This window comes from Vulpes lagopus, chromosome 12 (genome assembly GCF_018345385.1).
Source record: "Vulpes lagopus strain Blue_001 chromosome 12, ASM1834538v1, whole genome shotgun sequence".
In the NCBI taxonomy this organism is placed as follows: Eukaryota; Metazoa; Chordata; class Mammalia; order Carnivora; family Canidae; genus Vulpes; species Vulpes lagopus.
Window position 1 is genome coordinate 47,045,212 of NC_054835.1, and position 21,029 is coordinate 47,066,240.

The following is a 21,029-nucleotide window of genomic DNA, read 5'->3' on the forward strand; positions in this document are numbered from 1 at the left end:
ATATCCTTGGGGCACCTTCACTTACTCAGTAAATATTTATTATGCACCTACTTTACACATATAGTACCTACAGTGCTACTTTGAACAGGGTGGGTAGGGAAGGCTTCTGTGAAAAGATGACATTCTAACTCAAATCTGAACGTTATTGAAACCATCTATGTCAAGATCTGGAGAAGAACATTCTGAACATAGTGGACTCAACAGATTTGGGAAGCAAGCGGAAGACTGAGTGTATTGGGGCAACTTTGTGATCCTGGGCAGGTTTCTTAATCCCTGTTTCATCATATGTGAAACGGGAATGATTATAGTACCCACTTCACTGGGTTGTTATGAGTATTAAATAAAAGAAGGCACAGAAAATAAAAATAAGAACAAAAATAAAAATAAAATGCCTAAAATGGGGAGTGTGTGTGGGTGGCTTAGTCAGTTAGGCATCCAACTCCTGATTTTGGTTCGGATCTTGATCTCAGGGTCATGAGATTGAGCCCTGAGTCTGGCTCCATACTCAGTGGGGGAGTCTGCTTGTGGTTCTCCCCCTCCCTCTACCCCTCCCCTCCATGCTCTCTCTAAAATAAATAAATGAATCTTTAAAAATAAATAAAATGCCTAAAATGGTATATGGCTTTTATGTTTTGTATATTTTTCCGCAATTAAAAAATGTATGCTTAGTGAAAGAAGTCAATCACAAGGGCAGCCCAGATGGCTCAGCGGTTTAGCATCTGCCTTCCATCCAGAGCCTAATCCTGAAGACCCGGAATCAATTCCCACGTCAGGTCCCTGCATGGAGCCTGCTTCTCCCTCTGCCTGTGTTTCTGCCTCTCTCTCTCTCTCTCTCTGTCTCTCATGAATAAATAAGTAAAATCTTTTAAAAAAGTCAATCACAAAAAGCCACATATTATATTATTACATTTATATGAAATGTCCAGAATAGGCACATTCATAAAAACAGGAAGTAGGCTAGTGGTTGCCCAGAAATAGGAGAGGGAGAATGGAGAGTGATTGCCAGTGGTCACAACCCTTCTTTTTGGGGTGCTGAAAAATGTTCTGGGACGAGATAGCAGTGATGCCTGTGAATACACCAAAACCCACTAAATTGTACACTTATTCAAAAAGGTGAATTTTAAGGGCACCTGGGTGGCTCAGTCAGTTAAGCCTGCCTTTGGTTCAGTTCATGATCCCAGGGTCCTGGGATTGAGTCCTGCATCAGGACTAAGCAGGGAGCCTGCTTCTCACTCTCCCTCTGCCTGCTGGTCCCCCTGCTTGTGCTCTCTCTCTTTTGGTCAAACAAATAAATAAAATCTTTTTTTTTTTTTTAAGGTGAATTTTTTTTCAAGCTCTTTGATTTTTATTACTCAAAAAAAAAAATCCTCATTTTTTTTTTTTTATTTAGCTTTCTGACTCTGCCTTCAACACTTTCACAACGATTTTCTGCTCCTCAATAAGGAAAGCACGCTTGATCCTGTCACGAACACACTTAGCACACATGGAACCACCGTAGGCGGTTTTTTTTTTTTGTTTGAGACAATCTCATAAGGACTTTAGGTCTCACAGCACGAACTCCTCGAAGTCGGCCAGGGCACACGCCACATGCAGACTTTGGCGCTTTCCCAACATTCTTGGTATAAAGGTAAACGATTCTATTGCCAGGGGTTCGGGACAGCCTAGTTTTGTTAGAGGCTGTATTTTGTAGGGCAGTCAAACGCCTACGGACGCCGTCCCCGAAAGAGGAAAAAAGGCTAAAGGTGAATTTTAAAAAAGGTGATGGCATGTGAAATTACATCTCAATAAAAATTAGTAAGAAATATATAAGTAGGGGCGCCTGGGTGGCTCAGTGGTTGAGCATCTGCCTTCGGTCCAGGGTGTGATCCCAGAATCGCAGGATCAAGTCCCCTATCAGGCTCCCTGCATGGAGCCTGCTTCTCCCTCTGCCTGTGTCTCTGCCTCTCTCTCTCTCTCTCTCTCTGCCTTTCATGGATAAATAAATAAAAATCTTTAAAAAAAAAAAAAAAAGAAATATATAAGTAGTACAAGGAATGGGGAAATAATTATAAATATCTCTTAAGAATTATTTTATTTATTTATTTATTTATTTATCTATTTATTTATTTATTTTTTGAGTGACCTCTATATCCAGAGTAGGGCTCAAACTTACAACCCTGTGACCAAGGGTTGCATGCTCTATGGACCAAGCCAGCCAGCAGTCCCCATGCCTCCAGCCTGCTTTGACTAGTTCTTCTCAGCCTTTCAGCAATAAAGTTATTCTCAGCTGATATATATATATTTTTTATTTTATTTTATTTTATTTTATTTTATTTTATTTTATTTTATTTTATTTTATTTTATTTTATTTTATTTTAAGTAAACTCAACTCCCAATGTGGGGCTTGAACTTACCACCCAGAGATTGAGAGTCACATCCTTTATGGACTAAGACAGCCAGGCAACCCTGATACTATTATTATACATTAGTAAGGTTTCTAGTTTCATTTCTAACATTTAGAGAGAGACAGACACAGAGAGACAGAATAAATATGCAAGGTGATTTGTGGATTTTCTTTGTGATTTTTATACTTTTAGAATTTTTTCTTTTACTGTGTCTATGATTCTACACCTTCCTTTCCTGCCCCCCTCCCCCCCAACCCATGGGCTTTCTTTCTGTCTCATTCGGAATCTGCTTAAATTGACCTAGTTTTGTCTTTAATCAAATCTTCAGGAACCAATTCATTACTGTTGGAAATGGTCTAACAGGTTTTATTTTGATGATTGTTAAAATTCTCTTTTATTTTTGGATAACACAGTCACAAAAATGCTACCATTTATTTGACCAGTAAAAGACAACACTTATGAATAAAATTTAAGGAAAAAAAAAAACAAAAACATATGCTATCAGGTTTACCTTGATGATAAAAATGATCACGGCTGAGAGCTGCGCCGGCCAGACAATGGTTTCAGATTTGCAGTGTGCCCTGAAACCTGTGAAAAATGTATTGCCCAGCACCCTGATAAGGAAATCACTCATTCTGAGTGAAGGGAATGAAAAGATTAGAAAAAATAATAATAACCCGAAGGGCAAGAATAAAACAAGCTGGGAAGAGACACAGATTTCGAGCTTGTATGGCTTGCTTGAAAAGAGTCTTTAGGCTTTCAACTACTCACAGTGATTTCTATTCCTTCCTTCCTAGCCCTCCGAGGCCACCGGGAACACCATCCTAGAGGAGCCAGCCTGCAGCCAGCCTGCAGCCACACCTGATGCCATTCTTCGAAGTGTTAGGACAGTGACAGTGTCGCCTCTGATCCTCCCCTCCATGGGCACACCATTCAAGGATTCGCAGCCCTTGCTGGCCTGGCAGCAGAAGACAAATTTAGTTTCCAGGGGGCAGTTACCCTCAAGCTTTTTTTTTTTTTTTTTAATGATTTTATTTATTCGTGAGAGACACAGAGAGAAAAAGAGGCAGAGACACAGGCAGAGGGAGAAGCAGGCTCCATGCAGGGAACCCAACGTGGGACTCGATCCTAGGTCTCCAGGATCATGCCCTGGGCCGAAGGCGGCGCCAAACCACTAAGCCACCGGGGCTGCCCACCCACAAGCTTTTTTTCTGAACAGGGTTTCTTTCCATCACACTCTTTTGGGCCTCACTGCTCCCTGGAAGCCTGGGCAAATACGAAGTGGAGCAAGTATGGGTACGTCAAAGCCCCAGTGAATCTTCCTGCCGGATCATTTTCACCGAGCAATACGAGAATGGAATATTTTGATTTTCCTGACATCGAAAGCTACCCCGAGTTATTTAGCATTTTCGTTATCTCCTCACTCTTATGAATGCCGCTTTCTCAGCCAGGAAGCTACAAAGCCAACTTCTTAGGAGATTCCAGATTTTATTAAACATTTATCTGCTTTCCTCAACAGTGAATGTACGTTAGCTTGATTATAAAATGAGTGACCTTTTTTTAGGGGAAGGGAAGGTGGTAAATGGAACATAGGACTCATCACCAGCTAATGCTGAAGGGATAAATAAAAGGCCTGGGCGGGGGTGTGTGTGGGGGGGACTCCTCACACCTCAGCTGGGATGGTGTATCCACGGATGGAGACTGGAGGAAAGGCTCTGCTTGGCTCTGCCCTGGGAACACACATGCACACACACACATACACACATGCACATGCACACCAGGGACTGCCCTTGAGGGCTGGACCTCATGTCATAGGCTCTGCCCTCAACCAGGGCTACTGTAGTCTCAAAGTAGCCACTACTTGGGACTGTGCCTTGCTTTGCTGATTCTCCACATTCAGACACTAGAAGCAGATCACAGAGGTAAGGAATGGAAGGCAGTCTTGCAGACATGCCTCAGCCTGTTTGCAGAGCTCAGATCCCTTGGCCAGAACAGTGGCCCAGAGATGAAGAAACTGAATCCCATTCAGCAAAGAAGGGGCCTCAGAGTTCCTGTAGCTCTGCCTCCTTCCTGACCCCTCCACTAGAGGACCCTGGACTCAACATAACGAGGAAGGGGCTGGCCAGGGGATTACTGGCTCCTCTAGCCCTGCTTGCAATCCTTTCCTTGAGAATGTCACATGTATCTTTGCTCTTTAAACACTCAGACTGCATTTTGGTCAGAAGAATTTTTTTCTTTAAGTTATATTTATTTAAATAATCTCTACACCGGATGTGGGACTCCAACTCACAACCACACAATCAGGAGTCACATGTTCTTCCAACTAAGTCAGCCAGTCACCCCTTGATCAGGAGAATGTTTAAGGTGTGTCATGGAAGGATTCGTGGTAAGGCTATATTTGAAATGTTTTGCAAAGAAATTGGGTTGTAGTATTTAAAGCCCAGATCACTCTGGATCTGAGGGGATGGATTTAAAAACAGATTTCAAGATAAGTCTTGAGCAGTTGGAAGATATGGCAGGGGTCTTAGGCTTGGGCAATGTCCCTGTTCTTTTCCAGGAGCTGATGAAAGAGACTAGCCTTGGGGTGCCTGGGAGGTTCAATCAGTTAAGCATGGGACTCTTGATTTCGGCTCAGATCATGATCTCAGGGTCATGAGATCGAGTTCTGCTTCTGTGGACTGCATGGGATTCTCCGCTTCCCTCTCCCTCTGCCTACCTCTCCACCCCACCCCACCCCGCTCTTTCTCTAGAAAGAAAGAAAGAAAGAAAGAAAGAAAGAAAGAAAGAAAGAAAGAAAGAAAGAAGGAAATAGCCTGACCCTCTGGGCATCTTCCACTGGGTGACATCCTCATCCATTTGCCAGACCCGCCTGAGTCTCTGTCTAGTGGTTCCAGACCAACAGCAGGGGCGCCACCTCCAGGCCAATCCTGAGAAGTGTAGTTTTGTGAGCCAGACTGATATTCCTGGACATGTTCATTCTAGGCAGTGTGTATCTGCAAGATAAAGGGCAAAGGGTCTGGACTCCTGGGTTAGGAATACCTTACCCCAGGTAGTTCTAGAATCTGGAGTTTCAAAAAAAATAGAATCTGGGGTTTCTTAGTGATCAAGAATCTACTTTCCCACTCTGATTGCCCCAAGTGACCTCAGAAAAGAGATGGGATTCCTCCTGTATCAGCCTCACTGTGTGTTTTCTTTCAGGGATTCCTCTTTATTTCTTACTTGTCCTTGGCCTTCCTCCAGACCAGCATAACTTTACATCCTCAAAGCCATCCCATCCAGCCTGCCTCAAGAAGTCCCCAGACTAAGTGACTTCTATGTGACACTGTGTGAAGAAATCCTGTGATGGCTAATGTATGTGACTTTCTAGGGGAGACATTGCCACTGAGCCAGGTTATTTTTAGGGAGGGTAGTTCCTATCACCTGGCAGCCAGCAGTGCCTGGAACTCACTTGGTTCAGCTCCTACCTTATCAGTCTTCAAAGAGTTGGATATTCACATTTGCTAGCTGAGCAGCCTAAACTATCTAGCAGATATCCTGTCATATTAGCTGAGGATGGCAGGAAAGCCCCATTTCCAAAGCCCCATGACCTGAGAACTTTGAAGTCATGCCAGCTTTGTTGCTGCTTGTCTAAGCAATTCTGCAGGACCATCACCGAGTTGGCTGAAATTCAAGTCCACCCAAAGGTAAGGAATGAACTGGATCCTCTTCCTCCTGAACAGCCATCAATGCCCTGGCAGCAAGATACTGCACATCAGGGTTGAGATCAGACATGGCATCACTCAGCGTGTCATTAAGGATCATTCAAAATCCTGAACATGACCATTCAAGGGGACTTTTGGTGACCTTGTGGTCTGAAAACTGCCACTTAAGTCCATCAGCTCTTGACTCACAGGTACTCTGACTGAGAATAAACAGCAGTGCTGCTGAAGATCAATGGTCGCCTTGATGCCCATGGCCATCACATCATCATGGTGGGAAGCAGGTACCCTAACTAACTTACCTCTGGATTCCTGGTGGAATACATCAATCAAGCTCTAGAGAACTCTCTCTGCTGCTCCCTGCTCACCAAGAAACACAGCCGTACCACCCACTTTAACTCTGCTATGGACTGAGTAAAAATATTCTCAAAATATGTATCTTTTTTTAAAATTTTTTATTTATTTATGATAGTCACACACACACAGAGAGAGAAAGAGGCAGAGACACAGGCAGAGGGAGAAGCAGGCTCCATGCACCGGGAGCCCGACGTGGGATTCGATCCCGGGTCTCCAGGATTGTGCCCTGGGCCAAAGGCAGGCGCCAAACCGCTGCGCCACCCAGGGATCCCCTCAAAATATGTATCTGATCAAGAAAATGTATCCAGGATATAAAAAACATTCTTGGGGCACCTGGATGGCTCAGTCGTTGAGCATCTGCCTTTGGCTCAGGTTGTGATCCTGGGATCCTGGGATCCAGTCCCACATCAGGCTCCCCACAGGGAGCCTCCTTCTCCCTCTGCCTCTCTCTGTCTCTCATGAATACATAAATAAAATCTTTTAAAAAGTCCTTAAAACTCAATAATGAAAACAATCCAATGTTTAAAATAGGCAAAGGATTTGAAAAGACACTTCACAAAGACAGATGGATAGCCAATATGCACACAAAAAGTGGTCTCCATCACTTGGTCATCAGGGAAATGCAAGCTGAAATCACAATGAGCTACCTCTACACTGCCAACAAAATGACTAAAACTCAAGACTGAAGACACCAAATGTTGAAGAGGATATAGAGTAACCAAAGCTCTACATTTTTGGCGAAAGTTTAAAGTGGCACAACACTCCTGGCTGGCTCAGTTGGAAGAGCACGTGACTCTTGATCTTGGAGTCATGAGTTTGAACCCTATGTTCGGTGCAGAGATTATTTTAAATAAATAAATAAATAAATAAATAAATAAATAAATAAATAAATAAACCAATAAATAAATAAAGGTGCCTGGGTGGTGCTGTCAGTAAAGCAGGGAGCCTGCTTCTTCCTCTCCCTCTGCCTACCGCTTGCTCTGCTTGTGCTCTCTTTCTTTCTGTCAAATAAATAAATAAAATCATTTTAAAAATAAAAATTAATGAATTAGCTAATTCATTAATTTTTAAAAATTGCACAACTTTGGGAAAATGTGTAACAGTTTCATAAGATTAAACATACAGGGGATCCCTGGATGGCTCAGCGGTTCAGCGCCTGCCTTTGGCCCAGGGCGTGATCCTGGAGACCCGGGATCGAGTCCCACGTCGGGCTCCCTGCGTGGAGCCTGCTTCTCCCTCTGCCTGTGTCTCTGCCTCTCTCTCTCTTTCTGTGTCTCTCATGAATAAATAAAATCTTAAAAAAAATAAAAATAAAAAAATAAACATACAACTTACTTATGACCCAGTGCATCTATTCCTGTGTATTTACCCAAGAGAAATGAAAATGGGACCACACACATACACAAAATTGCACAGAAATGTTTGGGGAAGCTTTGTTTGTTTGTTTTCCTTTAAGTAGACTTTACACCCAACATGGGGCTGCCCTGAACTCAGGACCCCGAGATCCAGAGTTGCATTTTCTACCAACTGACGTAGCCAGTAGAAAGACATTTCTTGAGACTCCTGCTTTAAACCAACAGCTTCAGCAAACTGCTGGCCTTGACTCAGGGCCAATGTAATTTACTTTGAAATGCATGAAAAAACGAGGTGGGTTGATGGGTGGAGAAATGGGTGGAGAAATGAACAGTTGCATGATAAAGAGTCCAATGTAAATTATAGAATCTTATGGTGGGTATATCGGGAATTACTACACAATTTTTTCCAATTTTTAAAGAATTTTTTTCCATTTTTTTGAGGCCATAGGAAAACTAAATTGGCAATCTTTTGTTTCTCCAGTGACAAACATATGTGGATGTTTGTTATACATCTGTCATATTTCTGTTATTGAAATATTCCATAATAAATACATTAACTAACAGATAAATAGGGCTGCCCCAGTGGCCCAGTGGTTTAGTACCGCCTTCAGCCCATGGAGACCCAGGAGTCCCACCTTGGGCTCCCTGCATGGAGCCCGCTTCTCCCTCTGCCTGTGTCCCTGCCTCTCTCTCTCTTTCTCTCTGTGTGTGTCTCTCGTGAATAAATAAAATCTTAAAAAAAAAAACAACAGAAGAATAAATAAATGTCCCCTGGTGATTCTGACAAGCACCCCGTTGGGCTCCAACAGCTCAGGAGTCTCCATGAACAGCATGCAGCGGAGCCACACAGCACTTACCTTAGAGGCTGGAGAGGAGTTTCCTGTGACTGCTGGAACAAAACATCACAAGCATAATGGTTTAAAATCACACAAACTTACTATCTCACAGTTCTGGAGGCCCAAAGTCAGAATGGGTGTCACTGAACTAAATTCAAGGTGTTGGAAGGCTGCTTCCTTCCGGAGACTCTAGAGCATCAATTTCCTTGTCCCTTCCGGCTTCGAGAGGCTGCCAGCATTTTCTGGACTCATGGCCACTTCCTCCACCTTCAAAGCCAGCAGCATAGCATCTTCAAATCTCTCACTGACTCTGACTTTCCTGCCCTCCCTCTTTCACATTTAAAGTCCCCTTGTGATTCCACAGAGCCCACCCAGATAATCCAGGATCAATTTGTTTTTTGTTTTTAAGATTTTATTTATTTATTCATGAGAGACACAGAGAGAGAGGCAGAGACACAGGCAGAGGCAGAAGCAGGCTCCCCGTGGAGAGCACGATGCGGGACTCGATTCCAGAACCCCGGGATCACAACCTGAACCAAAGGTGGATGCTCACCACCGAGCCACTCAGGTGCCCTGATCATTTTCTTGTCTTAAGGTCATCTGATTAGCACCCTTACTTCTATTTGCAGCGTTAATCCTGCCTGGCTCTAGAACATAACATAGCCACAGGATGTGGACATCTTTGGGGGGCCATTATTCTGCCTACCACAGTGCTCTGCCCACTTGTAAGGGGCTCCCCGAGTAAGCCGGAAGAACTGTGATTCCTGACATATATGTGCTATGCAGCCGTGATGAAAATTGAAATGCCAGTTCTTGCAAAGCCATGGCACTGCTCCCCATTCCTGTAGATCTACCTCATCCTCAACTGCTCCCTACTACCCCCAGACCACCCTCCACACCCCCACAACCAGCCTGGACAAATCAGAAGGGGCAAGTGTGACATGCATACAGAAAACATGGAATCCCCACTGGCCTTGGGACCAACATTTGGTACTAACAATAGGCTATGTTGGCAACAGATGACTGGCCTCCATCTCTCTGTCAAGAACTCCTCTGAAGAAGTTCAGACATTCCACCGGGTAAGTGAAGAGACACTGTGCCCTGTCTAGGGGACTTGGAAGGGTCTGGTGCCTGCCCCAGTTTTGGCCCTTCACTTGGCCAGCCCAGCCGACCCCAAAGCCAGCCCTGAACATCTTCGGACACTCGCAGGGTATCTGCCTCCACTTCTGCAGCTTGATCCTCATCTGCTCAAACTTTTCTCTCCTCCGAGTTTGGAACCTTGATCTCATGCTCTTTCCTAGGTGTCTTCTTGCAGGTGGGAACCCCAGGCCTCCAGTAGAATTTTTGGATCCTCCTCCTCTCCAGCTTCAGTGAGGACTTCTTGATTTGGGCTCCCAGTTCTGGGGACTCCACCCGTCCATCAGGAGTCAGAAAAGATCCAAGCCCCAGCACCCCTATAAGGAGTAAGGAGAGAATGAAATCCTTTTGTGCTTGAGATTTCTCATTTCGTTTTTCAAGACTTATTTTTAAGTAATCTCTATACCCAATATGGGACTTGAATGCACAACCCCAAGATCGAGAGTCACATGCCCTACCAGCTGAGCCAGCCAGGGGCCCTGGTATTTGTCATTTCACATTATTTCCTATGTCAGTGGGGTCCATTATACTGATTGACCATATTTTGTTTTGTTGCATCTATGCTTTAAGCTTTTGGGACATTGCCAATCTATTGCTATTATAAATATCTCTGCAATGAACATCCTTATTAAAATGACTTCAGTTTCCTTTTGGGTTATTTCCTTGGGACTAATTTGCAACCAAAAGATAATTAGATTGAGGTATTCATCTGTTCCTTTTTTGTCTGATGCACATCCCTTTCCACTGGGAACATCCCTTCCACTTTATGGTTTGGATGTGCTTTCAAGCAAATGTCCCCACCTGTCCTGTCCCAAGGGTAGGTGTGTGAGCCAATTTGCTCAGGGTAGATTGGTAACAACAAAACACAAGTCTCAGTGGTTTAACACAGTTAAGAATTTATTTCTTGGGGGATCCCTGGGTGGCTCAGTGGTTTAGTGCCTGCCTTTGGCCCAGGGTGTGGTCTTGGAATCCCGGGATCGAGTCCTGCATCGGGTTCCCTGTGTGGAGCCTGCTTCTCCCTCTGCTTGTGTCTCTGCTTCTGTGTGTGTATGTCTTTCTAAATAAGTGAATAAAATCTTAAAAAAAAAAAAAGAATTTATTTCTTGGTTATATCCTTGCTTGATAAAGATTTTTGGGAAGTAGAGGAGGCAGGACATGGGGAGGTCCTTCTATTTCTTTTTTTAAATACTTTATTTATTTATTTATGAGAGACAGAGAGAGAGAGAGAGAGAGAGAGAGGCAGAGGGAGAAGCAGTTGCCATGTAGGGAGCCCAATGTGGGACTCGATCCCGGGACTCCAGGATCATACCCTGGGCTGAAGGAGGCGCTAAACTGTTGAGCCACCTTGGCTGCCCAGGAAGGTCCTTCTATAAGCTGAAATTTAGATAGAAGTTCCTTCCTTCTAGTGTCTTCAGTGTTCTTTAGAGCTTCTTTGGGGCCCTTCCATGAGACCTGTACATGCATCAACCATTAAGGAGCAGAGAGTAGGAGGACTGGGGGAGGGAGTACAGCAGCTCTGAAGTTGTACCTCTCATTGCCATATTTGGTTGGCCAGAATTAGTCACACACTTCCACTGGATATGAGGCCGCCTGGGAAATGGTGTCTTCTGTGCCCAGGAAGAAATAAAACAGTGGTCAACACACAGCATTGTCTTTGCCAGTTAGAAAACCCCGTATTTGAACATGAGATTGCTCAAGAATGGGCATATAACCTTGGTAGATTTATTCTGGGGCATTGCAATGGATCCTGGGAGTCTTCCTAAGGACAAGAGCCATGCAGCGCTTGCTAACATGGAGGTGGCAGGGCTTCTTCCCCAGCAGAGCAAGGGAAAACAAAGCCAGGGGCAGGGAGAGCCAAGGAGCTCAGATCGCTGGGGAAGTACTTTGAGCTCCTGGATCCAGGATCAACTCTTCTGGATAAATTCCCTTTGCCTGAGCTAGTCTGTGTTGGATTTCTGTCACCTACAGCCAAAGGAGTCCTGACTAATAATACATAGGTCCAGGGAGAAAAAGATTTATTTTATTTTACTTTTTAAAAGATTTTATTTGGGCAGCCCCGGTGGCACAGAGGTTTAATGCTGCCTCCAGCCCGGGGTGTGATCCTGGAGACCCGGGATCGAGTCCCACGTCGGGCTCCCTGCATGGAGCCTGCTTCTCCCTCTGCCTGTGTCTCTGCCTCTCTCTCACCCTCTCTGAATAAATAAATCTTTAAAAAAATAAAATATTTATTTATTTATTTATTTATTTATTTATTTATTTATTTATTCATGAGAGACACATAGAGGCAGAGACACAGGCAGAGGGAGAAGTAGAGTCCTTTTAGGGAGCCCAATACAGGACTTGATCCCAGGATTCCAGGATCATGACTGGAGTCCAAGGCAGATGCTCAACCACTGAGCCACCCAGGTGCCCCAGGATAAAAAGATTTTAAAATGCTTGAAATAGATTGTGAAAATGCTCTCTAAGACAACCTAGCCATTGCGTAAGGCAGCTTGTTTCTCCAAATTTTGTTTTTATAACTTACGTTTTTTAAAGCATACCTTAATGTTGTTGTATTCAAACGTTTTTTTGCTGGAAAAGCTGAGTCTTTTCTCACAGTTTATGTGCTGTGTTTTCCTGGGTTTATCTCTCTTAACCATATGTTAAAAATAATGACTTTATAAGTCTGGATAAAAGCCATTTTATGAAAAAAAAATTTTTAAAAAGCCATTTTATGAGTCTTCCCTTATATATTTTGGAGGGCAAACTGTTATTGGTTACATCCATCATATAGAAATGTGCACAAAGACTTATGTGGATGGTTGTAGCAGGAATGTCTTTATTCTCCCAAAAGAAATTTACTTCTTATTATGAGAGTTAGTATAGTGCAAGGATTGAGAGCGGAGGCCCTGAGGCCAGAATTCTTGGGTACAAAACCTGGTCTATGTACTTACTAGCTATGTTAACTTAACAATATCATTAACCTCCTCATCTCAGAAACATAGGTAACACCTACCTTGCAAGTTTGGTTGCAAACCTCCTACGAGGTTTTTTTATGAGGATTGGATGAGGTAATGTATATAGAATGATCAGAACAGTGACTAGCTTCAGGAAACACTTATTATTATTATTATTTTAAAGATTTTATTTATTTATTTATTCATGAAAGACACAGAGGAGAGAGAGAGGCAGAGACACAGGCAGAGGGAGAAGCAGGCTCCATGCAGGGAGCCGGATGTGGGATTCAATCCCAGGGCTCCAGGATCACGCCCTGGGCCAAAGGCAGGCGCTAAACCACTGAGCCATCCAGGGATTCCCAGGAAACACTTATTAAAATGATGTTCTGGGGGACGCCTGGGGGGCTCAGCGGCTGAGCACCTGCCTTCGGCCCAGGGCATGATCCTGGAGTCCAGGAATCGAGTCCCACATCCGGCTCCCTGCATGGAGCCTGCTTCTCCCTCTGCCTGTGTCTCTGCCTCTCTCTCTGTGTCTCTCATGAATAAATAAATAAAATGTTTTAAAAAATAAAATAAAATGCTGCTTTGGGGGGTGCCTGGGTGGCTCAGTTTTTAGGCCTCTGCCTTTGGGTCCGGTCATGATCCTGGGTCCTGGGACTGAGCCCCACATCAGGTTCCCTGCTCAGTGGGGAGCTGGCTTCGCCTTCTCCCGCTGCAGCTCCCCCTGCTTGTTCTCTCACTCTCTGCCAAATAAATAAAGTCTTAAAAAAAAAAAAAAAAAAAAAAGGGCAGCCCCTGTGGTGCAGCGGTTTGGCGCCGCCTGCAGCCCAGGGCGTGAACCTGGAGACCCTGGATCGAGTCCCATGTCAGGCTCCTCTCCCTGCCTGTGTCTCTGCCTCTCTCTCTCTCTCTCTCTCTCTGTATCTCTATGAATAAATAAATAAGATCTTTAAAAAAAGAAAAAATATATATATACTGTTTTTGTTATTATTATTATTACTGATCACCTACAGAACGCTAAACCTTTCCCTGGGCACTTGGGATATAGCAGCAAAGAAACCAGATAAAACTCTTGATTGCCCGTATGGAACTTCTATTCTTTTTTTCCTTTTTAAAAAATTTTAAAAGTAAGCTCCACACCCACATCAGGGCTTGAATTAACAACCCTGAGATTAAGAGCTGCATGCTCTACCAGCTGAGCCTGCCAAGGTGCCCCTGGAGCTTACATTCTAAACAGACTAATTAAGGAAAATAGAGAGTATGCCAGATGGTGATTGATGCAGTGGAGGGAAATAAAGCAGGGAAAGGAGAGAGAGAGAGTAATGGGGAGAGATGAAATTTTAAAGATGTTCTGATAAAGGCATCACCAAGAAGGTGACATTCAAGTACAGACCTGAAAAAGGGAAGAAATGAACCTCATGGGTTATCTGCGAGAAAGGCGTTCCAGGCAAAGGGAGAAGCAAATGCAGAGGGACCAAGGTAGGATCAGACCTGGACAGGCTGACCTCTGTGTGTGGAACTGCCTGAGTGGTGGGAGAAGTCAAGGCAAGGGGAAGGGACGGGACCGGATCATGGGGGGCCTTGATGGTCTTTGTAAGTCTTTGGATTTTGCTCAGAATAAGATGGGAGCCACTGGAGGGTTTTGAGCCAGGGAGTGGCCTGAGGTGACATATTTTAAGGGTGCCATGCTGGCAGAAGCAGAGAGACTATCAAGGAGGCCACTCAATAATCCGGCTGAAAATGGTGATAATTTGGAGCCAGCCGCCCACGGTGAAACCAGCAGTGGAGTCAGAGTTTAGATATATATTGCAGATACAGATGACAGGATTTGCAAGTGGACATGACATAAGAAGAAAGAGAAAGAGAGCTTTCACGGATAACTCTAAGAGGTGCCTGGGTGGCTCAGCTGGTTAAAAGTGTCTGACTCTTGATTTCACAGTTTTGAGTTCAAGCCCTGTGTTGGGCTCCACACTGGTCATGGAGCCTACTTTAAAAAAAAAAAAAAAAAACACAATTTCTTAAAAAAAAGAAATACTGGGGCACCTGGGTGGCTCAGTGGGTTAAGCATTTGTCTGTGGCTCAGGTCATGATCCTGGGGTCCCAGGACTGAGCCCCACATCAGGTTCCCTGCTCAGTGGGAAGTCTGCTTTTCCCTCTGCCTGCTGTTCCATCTGTTTATGCTCTCCCTTAAGAGCTGTCAAATAAATAAATAAAATCTTAAAACAAAAAGGAAAGAAAAGAAAAGAAACACAAATGGATGGATCCAAAGTTTTAGCCTGAACAACTAGAAGGAGAGCTGCCATGAGCTGATGTGAGGAAGACTAGGGGAAGAACAGGTTAGGGAAGAAGATCAGAGTTTAATTTCACAGTTGTTCGAGGTACCTATTAGGTACCAGTGTTTATGGTTTGTTACATTTGTGCCAACTCTCATATAGCATGAGTGATAACTATGATTAGTCATATTTGTTATAAATAAAACCTTAATCTCATTATTTTTTCTATTTAACTGGTTTTGTTGATTTTTCAGTAGACATAGACTGGGAACCTTCACAATACTGTGCTAGCTCCCATTGATTTCTTTGAGGGCGTCAAAGTCCTCTCCATCTTCTGCACCCTTTTCCTGTTATCCACTAAGAGAATTTTTTTTTAAAGTAATCTCTACACCCAACAGGGGGCTCAAACTCACAACCCAGAGATCAAGAGTCACATGTTCTACTGACTGAGCCAGTCAGGCACCACAAAGAATCTTTTATCCCTGCAAACAGGGTAGGTTTTGCTTGTAGATTTGCCACTCCTAAGCAATGTGTATTATAAGATGCATGAGAGAGGGCACCTGCCTGGCTCAGTTGGTGGAGCATATCTCAGGTCATGAGTTCAAGCCTCGTGCTGGTGTAAAGATTACTTAAAAGATAAATAAGTAAGTAAATAAAGCAAGATGTACCAGAGGATGATGGAAAAGAGCACGTTGCTACAATTGGAAATAAACCTCTAGAAGCTGTTGGCTTTGATTTCACTATAAAACTGCAAAGGTAAATGGTACTGATGGTAGATCTGACCTTTTCAGTTTATTTATTTGTTTTTATTTTTTTTAAGGTTTTATTTATTTATTCATGAGAGACACAGAGAGAGGCAAAGACACAGGTAGAGGGAGAAGCAGGCCCCCCACAAGGAGCCCAATTCAGGACTCGATCCCAGACCCTGGGATCACACCCTGAGCCGAAGACCACTGAGCCACCCAGGTGTCCCAGACTTTTTCAGTTTAATCTCAGTGTAGTGTTTTGTTTTTTTTAAGATTTTATCTATTCAAGAGAGAGAGAGAGCATGAGCCAGGAGAGGGGCAGACAAAGAAGAAGCAGACTCCCTCCTGAGGAGGAAGTCTGACTTGGGGCTCAATCCCAGGATCCCAGAATCATAACCTAAACTGAAGGCAGACACCCAACTGATTGAGCCACTCAGGTGCCCCTAATCTCAGTGTAGTTTTAAAGTCGCATGAGCAAGAGGTCAAATGTTAGATAATATTTATTAGTGGCTTTTAACCAGTGTTCCATGGAGATGTTTTAGGGGAAAGGCACTGAAAGGATGGGACTCTAAGGTCACTCTGTGTGTCCAAGGGCAACTCACTCTTCTTGTTTTTTTTTTTTTTTTAAATTCATTTATTTATTCATTCATTCATTTATTCATGAGCAACACAACACACACAGAGGCAGAGACATAGGCAGAGGGAGAAGCAGGACCTATGCAGGGAGCCCCATGTGGGACTTAATCCCAGGACTCCGGGGGATCACACCCCAAACTGAAGGCAGACGCTTAATCGCTGAGGCACCCAGGTGTCCCCCGCTTTTTATAAAAATATTTTAAAATTTATTTATTCATGAGAGACACAGAGAGAGAGAGAGGCAGAGACATAGGCAGAGGGAGAGGCAGGCTCCCTGCAAGGGCAGCCCACTCTTATATATTACATAGACACTATCCCATATATAAAGCTTCTGAATATGAAGAACTTCATATGAAATAAGTTTCTGGGGGATCCCTGGGTGGCTCAGCGGTTTAGCGCCTGCCTTCGGCCCAGAGCGCCATCCTGGAGTTCCGGGATCGAGTCCCATGTCGGACTCTAGGCATGGAGCCTACTTCTCCCTCCTCCTGTGTCTCTGCCTCTCTCTCTCTCTCTCTCTCTCTGTCTGTCTATCATAAATAAGTAAATGAATAAGTCTTTAAAAAAAATAAGTTTCTGCTATTTTAAAAATACTGTGGCTCCATATTATTTCAAGAATTAGAGTCACAGTGGGGCACCTGGATGGCTCATTCCATTGAGCATCTGACTCTTGATTTCAGCTCATGATCTTGGGGTCATGGGATTCTTTTTTGGGGGGGGGGGGGGTCATGGGATTCAGCCCTGTGTCAGGCTCCATGCTCAGCTTGGAGTCTGCTTATCCCTCTCCCTCTGTTCATGCCCTGTCTCTCAAATAAGGAAATAAATAAAATATTTAAAATTTAAAAAAGAATTAGAGGGATCCCTAGGTGGCTCAGCGGTTTGGCGCCCACCTTCAGTCCAGGGTGTGATCCTGGAGACTTGGGATCGAGTCCCACGTTAGGCTCCCAGCATGGAGCCTGCTTCTCCCTCTGCCTGTGTCTCTGCCTCTCTCTCTCTCTCTCTCTCTCTCTCTCTGGCTCTCATAAATAAATAAATAAAAATAAAATCTTAAAAAAAATAAAAAAATAAAAAATAAAACAGAATTAGGATCATTGTCACATGCCCTATCTCCCCAGTGTTGGTTTATAATGGCTAAATTTGAGAAATATGCATTTTCTTTGAGTGGCTTTTGTATGTCCAAAGTGAAGGTAATTCCTAGATGTTTACTGGTTGGTTTGCATTTATTATTGTCTATGGGATCTTTCCCTTCCCACTAAATTTTCCAGCTGTTTTTCCAGCTGTATTCTTACAATCTAAAATCTTGCTGAAGCCACTGCCAAACTCCAGTAGCGTTTAGGATGATTTTCCTAAATATAAACATCTTGACTGCCCAAAGTGATGTGCTCCTTTCCTCTCAATTTTTTTTTTTAAGATTTTATTTATTTGAGAGAGAGATATTGAGAGAGAGATATTGAGAGAGAGAGAGAGAGAGACAGAGAGAGAAGAGAGAGCAGGAGCAATGGGGAAAGGGGGAGAGAAAGAAGCTGACTCCCCACTTTGCAGGGAGTCTGACTTGGGGCCAGATCCCAGGACCCTGGGATCATGGCCTGAGCTGACAGCAGATGCTCAACCCACTGAGCCATGCAGGTGCCTCTTTCTTCTCAATTCTTATGTACCTTACTCCTCCTCCTTAGAGAATTATGACAAGCATTCCTAATGTAGTAACTAAAACTAAATTGTGTCAGTGAAATTAATTAAACTAAATTATGTTAGGGCATCTTGGTTTTGCACTTTGAAAAATTCAATGTATATGCAGGTTTGAAAATTCAAAGTTTACAGATAATAGCTAAGTGAAAAGTAACATCTTTCTTCCTTACCACCTGTCCTTCTCCCTAAAGACAGTTTCTTGAGCTTCCCTCCAGAAAAACAAGTGATTGTATATGTGAGAATGTGATGTGTGTGGGTAGGCACAAATTCTTAATTATACATCCTTTCACACCTGTCTTTAAGTGTAATCATTCAAATACTTAGCAGTTAAGTGAAGATTCCGGGTATGAACAGCACTCTTTAGTCTCTTAAACCATGAAACAGATGGAAAGAATGCATTCACCTCATGAGAGGTGGGACACTTGGGGGGGTGGGGTGGGGAGGTGGGGAGCACAGGCACATCCTAGGAGGACCCGGCTTGAGACTCGGCCAGTAGGACATTTGAATGGATTAACATTGTTGATTTGTGGGCTATTTTGCAAGAATTCTGCTCTTTCCCTATAGCTGTGTGTTTTGGGTCCTTGTTAGCATTTGCCATTTTGTCATGTAATTCTTTCTGGATTGTTGCATAGCCTCTCTTGTCATCATTAGTATTTCTTTTCTGATTAAAAATACTCTGGTTAATGCTTTTTTACAAGTCTTTCCTTTTTTGAGATGTTTTCATTTGGAGTTCCTTTTCAGCTTCCCTTCCCCTTTGTGGTGGGCTTCCCGGCACTCCATGGGGTACAAGCACCCCTGCGGTCTTGGAATGTGAGCAGCCTGGGCAGGCAAGCCCTGCCAGGAGTCTAGTCGCCTGTGGAGCGGGTTATCTCCTGGGGAAGAATGCATCCGAAGGGAAGTAGCTACGTTCAGGCAGACAAACCTGGCCTTAAGAATAAGCCTCGGGATGCCTGGGTGGCTCAGCGGTTGAGCGTCTGCTTTGGCCCAGGGCGTGATCCTGGGTTCGGGGATCAAGTCCCACATTGGGCCCCTTGCAGGGAGCCTGCTTCTCCCTCTGCCTGTGTCTCTATCTATCTCTTTCTCTGTGTCTCTCATGGATAAATAAATAAAGTCTTAGAAAAAAAAAAAAAGAATAAGCATTGGGTGATGCGGTGTTTGTCCCTCTTAGCTGTCTAGTCCCCAACCCAGCCAACTGGAAGCCAGCATCGCTGGTCTGAGCTGTCTCAGTCTCTAGGCTATAAATGCAAACTAAATCTGAAAGAGCCATTTCTAGTACTAAGTCTATACAGGACCGGAAATAATGACATTCCCTTTCATTTTGTCCATGTGACAAAGCATGTTGGTAAAGTAGGGAGAGTGGTCTTCTCCCCACTTCTACATGGACATGCCATAGAAGACAGCACCCCTGAGTTTGCCACAAAACATGAGGCAGCTTTGCCTCCTGCTCATCAATATGGGTGGCCCCTCAGCACGATGATTAGTTCAATGCGTCAACTTGGCTAAGCTATAATATCCAGTTATTCAATCAAACACTAATCAAAGTGTTGCAATTAATATCTACAGTCAATTGAGTTTAAGTAAAGGAGATTATCCTTGATACTCTGGGTAGGTCTCATTCAATCAGCTGAAAGACTTTAAGAACAGAATTGAGATTTGCCTAAGGAAAAAGACATTTGTCTATGGACTATAGCATCGGCCATAGAGTTTCTTTTTCTTTTCTTTTCTTTTTTTTTCCCCACAGAAAGCTGAAAAATAATTTATTCTAGTCGATGGCAGAAATAAGAAAGTCATCCTGAAAATATACTTTGGGGGATGCCTGGGTGGCTTAGCGGCTGAGGGTCTGCCTTCAGCCCAGGGCATGATCCTGCAGTCCCAGGATGGAATCCCTGCATGGAGCCTGCTTCTCCCTCTGCCTCTGTCTCTGCCTCTCTCTGTGCCTCTCATGAATAAATAAATAAAATCTTAAACAACAACAAAAACCAATAGCTCTTCCCTTTAAGAACTATATATATATATATATACATATATATATATATATATATATTCTTTGGTATAATTCTGTTGGGACAGATATTCCCTCTGAACATGCTCTCCTACTGATTGCCCCCACCCAATCCTTACTGTCTCCAGACGATTTTTTTTTTTCCGAGACGGTTTTTGAATACTTTGCTGACTCCCATGTTGTGACCAGGCAGCAGTCATCTTCAAATTCACAGGTTCTAAGGAGAGAGCAATGTATTTCTCAGAAGAATAGCACCTTCTATCTCAGACGAGTGCATAAACATTTTATTAGAGTCAGCACAGTTTAGGTTAAGTAGGCATATAATTCATCAAAATGTAAAACAGGTGACAGGAAAAAAAAATACCGTATTGTAGAATAAGATATTCAAATGTAGTGGAAATGCTTGAGGCAGCTGATGGCCAAAATAGGTGAGCCAAAGAAGGTGGTCTGGGTTTGGAGTTAATTTTGCATGTAGTGGAATTCTCTTCGTGACCTCGATAACTGAGCGCTGGAGAGCAGGTCTTCCTCCCCAAGGCCAGTGATACTTAAGGTACCAGATGGTCTCATTTTTCAACTGTGGTCCAAAGAGAGGGTTGATTTGGGCCAGAATTGCAACCAGCCAAAGAGAGAGCAGCAAATGTAACTGGTTACCAGCGTGGTGATGATGACTCCCCAGTTGGGACCCTTAGGGATGAACCAGGGCACGCAGACACTGATGAAGCCCCAGAACATGCTCATCACAATGGGAGGCACTGCAAGGCCATTATATGCCATAGTTGCCACCAGAGGTACCAGGCCCTGCTCAACCACCTCACACTGGTCCCACCCGGAAGTGTCAACATCCCGCCATAGAGCTTCTTGCTCAAGAATTTCCAGCCTGAAAAAAAAAAAAAAAAGAATTTCCAGCCTGTATTTTTCACAAACTTTCCTTAATAAAAGATGAAATGTTAAAAAAAAAAAAAATGGTTTCCAGCCTAGCCTGCCCT

At 43.7% G+C, this 21,029-nt stretch overlaps 1 non-coding gene and 1 pseudogene across 1 annotated transcript; both read right to left on the reverse strand.

Moving 5' to 3' along the window:
• Positions 1-3,177: 3,177 nt before the first annotated feature.
• On the reverse strand, positions 3,178-20,817 carry LOC121474017 (annotated as a pseudogene).
• Positions 7,952-8,053, reverse strand: LOC121474353. Its single transcript, XR_005983363.1, has one exon. It is a non-coding gene; the product is annotated as a small nucleolar RNA SNORA2/SNORA34 family (small nucleolar RNA).
• Positions 20,818-21,029: the final 212 nt, after the last annotated feature.